The following is a 6,000-nucleotide window of genomic DNA, read 5'->3' as shown; positions in this document are numbered from 1 at the left end:
CGGCCGTGGGCTGCAGTCAAGTTGTGCCATAGGTGCTTCGTCTAATCCTGGAGCACTAAACTCCGTTGGAAGGATGAATACCATGTTTGTGCCAGCCGATGTCTCATCATCGGCTTTCTTTTGTCTGGGGCGCCACTCTTTCCTTTGTGGCCGACCTTCTTCGTCCGGGGTTCGCTGAATTTTAGCGGCCGGATCAGGCCGCGCCTTCCTCAACGTGTGCGGGTATAACCTTTCGGCTTCCTCCAACCCACGTAGTCGCTGAACCCTTCGCTTTTGGGAACGGCTTAGCCCATCAGGGCACCACCTTGGCCGATGATACCTGTCTTCTTCTTCATCATCGTCCTCTAGTTCCTCGAGATCTTCTACCCGAGAGGACTCAGCGTGCTTGTTCCGAGGCGGGAGAAGCCCTAGACGCTTGAACACGGACACGTTAGCTGCATCCTTCTTCTTTTGTTTGCATTACGGGCGGTTCCCGATTGTAGGCAATCGGCTCATTCCTGAATCCCAGCGAGTATCGAAGAAGGGGCAGTCCCGAGTGCCTATCCACGTCGTCTTGCTCTCTCGACTTTTCCTTGGCGTGGCGCTCATACCGCTCCTCGTCGCGATCATGCCGACGACGTCTCCCTGTCGTCCCTAGCCGGACGATCTTTTCCATCATCGTCGTTGTATCGTCAGCGTTGGCCCACATACTTGTTGAGGAGGTGATCGGAGAGAGGTCGGCCGACATCTTACGTTCCTCACCTCTCCCTCTGTGATGTAGCGCTTGCCATCATGACGGAGCCGATCGCGTGGAGCGGCTTCCTCCGTGTCCTTGCTATGAGAGCAGCTGCCCTCATCTCCGTCCTTACCAGAGTGGTGCCCAGGTCCTACCATGTTGATATTGCACGAGAAATCTGGCTGGCACCCTCCGGGGTAAGTGCACTCCACCATGTTAACGGCGGGGAAGGGGTGTGTGTCGACCTTCATGGCGTATTGGTTGAAAATTAGCCGCCCTTTTTCTATCGCCATTTGGATCTGCTGACGCCACACCCCTGCGGTCGTTAGTGGCGTGGGTGAACGTGTTATGCCACTTGCGGTATGGCTTTCCGTTCAGCTCCTGCACCGTGGGGATCTTGTGGCCTTCGGGTACCTTTAGTCTGCTTCTCCTTGAGTAAGAGGTCGAAAATCTGCTCAGCTTTGGTCACGTCGAAGTCGAACCCTTTTGGAGGACCTTGTGGCTTAACCCACTTACGGGATACGGGGCTTGCCGCTCGAGTCCATTCAGCCACTGCTACCTCTTGATCTCCCGCAGCACCTTCATCCTCGTACGCCTCAACCAGGACCACCGCACGCTTGAATTTGTCTTGGTAAACATCCGGGTGGCGTTGTTCATACGCTGCGGCTTACCGCACCATGTGCGCCAATGAAGGGTAGTACGCTTGGGAGGCCACGTCCTTGATCGATGATGAGAGACCCACCACCGCCAACTCGGCTGCTTCTTTTTCACTTACGTGAACCGAATAGCATCGGTTCCTAATGGTCCTGAAGCGCTGGATGTATTCGACACCTGTTTCCCCGCGCTTCTGTCGTACTTGTGCAAGATCGGCAATGCCAGCCTCGGAAGCCTCTGAGTGATACTGTATGTGGAACTGCTCTTCCAACTGCTTCCAAGTCTGGATTGAGTTCGGTGGCAGCGATGTGTACCACCCCAAGCCGATCCTGTGAGGGACTGTGCGAAGAACCTCACACGCAGCTCGTCTGATGCGGAGATCGTGCCCAGCTGTGCCAAATATCGGCTCACATGCTCGATGGAGCTGGAACCATCTGATCCACTAAACTTTGTGAAGTCAGGGAGCCAATATTTGGGTGGTAGCGGGATCAATTCGTACTCGTTGGGGTACGGCTTGGTATAGCCGATTGTCCTTCTTTTCGGCATCATGCCGAACTGGTCTTTCAGAATTGTACAAATCTGATCCGCGGTGATGGCTGAAGGCGTCGAACCCTGAAGAATCGCCGGGGTGGCATACTTAGCCAGCCATGCTTGCTTTTCCAGCTCCGAGCCAACTGAAGGAGCTGAGCTCTGGAGGTTTGTCGGAGTGGTATACTTAGTTAGCCACGTCTGCTTCTCAATATCTGCTCCCGACGTTCCTCCTGCCGTTCCAGAAGTCCCTGCTGTTGCAGCCTGGTTCGAGAGTGCCCGATTCTTGCGGTCGGCACGTATGCGCACGTGTATCCGTGCGGGATCTCCTTGGGCGCCTCATGTAGGAATTGGTAGTCACTTGGGTCACCACCAATCTTGTAGACGACGTAGGCCGATGAGTTCGGCACTTCTGGTGCTGCCAACGCGAACGGCAGCGGTGGCCGGGAGTGGAGTAGCATCTCTCCTTGGTACGTCCCCAGAGCTGGTCCCGACGGAGAATACTGATGGCTCATGATTTCCTGGATCACGCGCAGAGCGACACGCTCCAAAGTGTTCACCAGGCTCTCGAGTGGCGGTGCGGCGAATGAGCCACCATGAAGTTGATCTCCGACGCAGCGACCTGGTGCGTTCTTCGACGGGGTGGACAGGTCCACTCCATCGAGCGCGCCTTCGGTGAGAACCCCTTCCACCCGATGCCATGGGAGCGGGTTCGTGGAAAGAGCCGATGAGGTCGGCTTCGAGGACTGCCTTGATCTCGTCATGCTTCTTCTTGAGCTCGTCAGCCAGATCCTCGTACTTGACCGGAGTGCCTTCCGCCATCTCAGATGTAGATGGCGATGCGATGGATGTCGATGTTGGTCCCACCGGGCGTGCCAGAATGTGTTGCGGTCAGAAACCCACCGGCGGGCAGCGACGGGCAACACCGTAGAGCGGGAATCTCCCGGGACTGCGGCTGGCCCCGGTCCCTCCGAGCGACGGCCCGCAAAGCCTTCGCGCACACGTCCGATGCTTGATGCAAGGGCGTGCCACCCGACCTATACCCGGTCGGGAAGGTGTTGGATGATGCCTCGCTTAGTTTCCTGCATGGCATACACGTAAACATTAAATACGAGCCTCGATCGGCTCTCAGGTTATCCTGTGAATCGGCTCAAAGAGCCGATCCACCCATGATTCGTACAAGGTGTACGAATATATGGTGGTCCTGCTTGATCAAGATAAAGCTAAAACGATCTACGACGATTTAGGGTTTTCACCGCATAATCGGATCATCCTACTCACGATTGGGCCTCGTGGCCACGCACGGTGATCGTGAGCCGGTCCTAGACAAGGCCTAAAAACCAACACGAGGTTGATCCCCGGAACATCCTGTCTAGGACTAGCAAACGACACCCTACACGCCGCTGGATCCTCCAACCCTTTGTAAGGCCTAACTATTGCAGATATTAAACTAATCCTTGAAGAACAAGGAGCAATCGTAATGGATCGGATCTACTAAACGATGATCAAGCGGGGTGCCGCCCTTACACCCGTGACAGGCGTAAGGGCGGCTAGATGCCTAAGGGTTGCACGACGATAGCATATGATACGAAGAACAATGCTAACCCTAAAACACCTATGATAACTACGTTGCTCGCCATCAAAAAGGCTTCGAGCACGAGCAACGCATGGAGGACGAATAAACGTGCGGCTGCCTAGATCGCAAGATGCGATCTAGGAAGCATGGTGCTTACCCGGAAGAAACCCTCGAGACGGGGGAGTTGGCGATGCGCCGAGATTGGTTGTGGTGAACGTTGGTTGTTGTTTATTCCATAAACCGTAGATACATATTTATAGTCCAGGGGACTTTCTAATTCAGGCGTGCACCGAACCGTGCACGGGTAAAACTCTAACTTCTAAACTAAGATGCGATCTACTATGTTACAGATACACGGGCAATTAGCCCAAACTTGGTATACAAGGCCGATTCATGTATTCCTTCTATATATATTCTTCAAGCCCATCTCCAATCACGGCCCACCTCTGATCCGGTCAAATTCTGGTGATAACAGAAATATAGCCTAAGAGACCCACACGGTGCACACACTGTCACCTTTACACACGTGGGACAAGGAGTCTCCGGAGATCACATAAGTAAAACTCACTTGACTAGCACAATGACATCTAGATTACAAGCATCATCATATGAATCTCAATCATGTAAGGCAGCTCATGAGATTATTGTATTGAAGTACATAGGAGAGAGATGAACCACATAGCTACCGGTACGACCCCGAGCCTCGATGGAGAACTACTCCTCCTCATGGGAGCAACGAGCGGTGATGAAGATGGCGGTGGAGATGGCAGCGGTGTCGATGGAGAAGCCTTCGGGGGCACTTCCCCGCTCCCGGCAGGTGCCGGAACAGAGACTCTGTCCCCCGGATCTTGGCTTCGCGATGGCGGCGGCTCCGGAAGGTTTCGTGGGTTTCGTCCTCCGTAATAGGGTTTTCGCGACGGAGGCTTTAAATAGGCGGAAGGGCAGCCTCGGAGGGGGCACGGGGCCACCACACCATAGGGCGGCGCGGCCCCCTCCGGCCGTGCCGGGTGTGGTGTGGGGCCCCCGGGGCTTCCCTACGGCGGCTCTCGGGTGTTCTGGATGGTTCCGGGAAAAATAGGAACCCGGGTCTTGATTTCGTCCGATTTCGAGAATATTTCCTTACTAGGATTTCTGAAACCAAAAACAGCGAGAAAACGTGGACCGGCACTTCGGCATCTTGTTAATAGGTTAGTTCCGGAAAACGCATAAATATGACATAAAGTGTGTATAAAACATGTAGATATCATCAATAATGTGGCATGGAACATAAGAAATTATCGACACGTCGGAGACGTATCAGCATCCCCAAGCTTAGTTACGCTCGTCCCGAGCAGGTAAAACGATAACAAAGATAATTTCTGAAGTGACATGCCATCATAACCTTGATCATACTATTGTAAGCATATGTAATGAATGCAGCGATCAAAACAATGGTAATGACATGAGTAAACAAATGAATCATAAAGCAAAACTTTTCATGAATAGCACTTCAAGACAAGCATCAATAAATCTTGCATAAGAGTTAACTCATAAAGCAATAATTCAAAGTAGAGGTATTGAAGCAACACAAAGGAAGATTAAGTTTCAGCGGTTGCTTTCAACTTGTAACATGTATATCTCATGGATATTGTCAACATAGAGTAATATAACAAGTGCAATATGCAAGTATGTAAGAATCAATGCACAGTTAACACAAGTGTTTTCTTCTTGAGGTGGAGAGAAATAGGTGAACCGACTCAACATAAAAGTAAAAGAAAGGTCCTTCAAAGAGGAAAGCATCGATTGCTATATTTGTGCTAGAGATTTTATTTTGAAAACATGAAACAATTTTGTCAACGGTAGTAATAAAGCATATGAGTTATGTAAATTATATCTTACAAGTTGCAAGCCTCATGCATAGTATACTAATAGTGCCCGCACCTTGTCCTAATTAGCTTGGACTACCGGATCATCGCAATGCACATGTTTTAACCAAGTGTCACAATGGGGTACCTCCATGCCGCTCTGTACAAAGGTCTAAGGAGAAAGCTCGCATTTTGGATTTCTCGCTTTTGATTATTCTCAACTTATACATCCATACGGGACAACATGGACAACGGATAATGGACTCCTCTTAAATGCATAAGCATGTGACAACAATTATTATTCTCATATGAGATTGAGGATATATGTCCAAAACTGAAACTTCCACCATGATTCATGGCTTTAGTTAGCGGCCCAATGTTCTTCTCTAACAATATGCATGCTCCAACCATTAAGGTGGTAGATCTCTCTTACTTCGGACAAGACGGACATGCATAGCAACTCACATGATATTCAACAAAGAATAGTTGATGGCGTCCCCAGAAGCATGGTTATCGCACAACTAGCAACTTAATAAGAGATAAAGTGCATAAATACATATTCAATACCACAATAGTTTTTAAGCTATTTGTCCCATGAGCTATATATTGCAAAGGTGAATGATGGAATTTTAAAGGTAGCACTCAAGCAATTTACTTTGGAATGGCGGATAAATACCATGTAG

Source organism: Lolium rigidum, chromosome 6 (genome assembly GCF_022539505.1).
Source record: "Lolium rigidum isolate FL_2022 chromosome 6, APGP_CSIRO_Lrig_0.1, whole genome shotgun sequence".
In the NCBI taxonomy this organism is placed as follows: domain Eukaryota; kingdom Viridiplantae; phylum Streptophyta; class Magnoliopsida; order Poales; family Poaceae; genus Lolium; species Lolium rigidum.
This window is presented reverse-complemented; position numbering follows the sequence as displayed.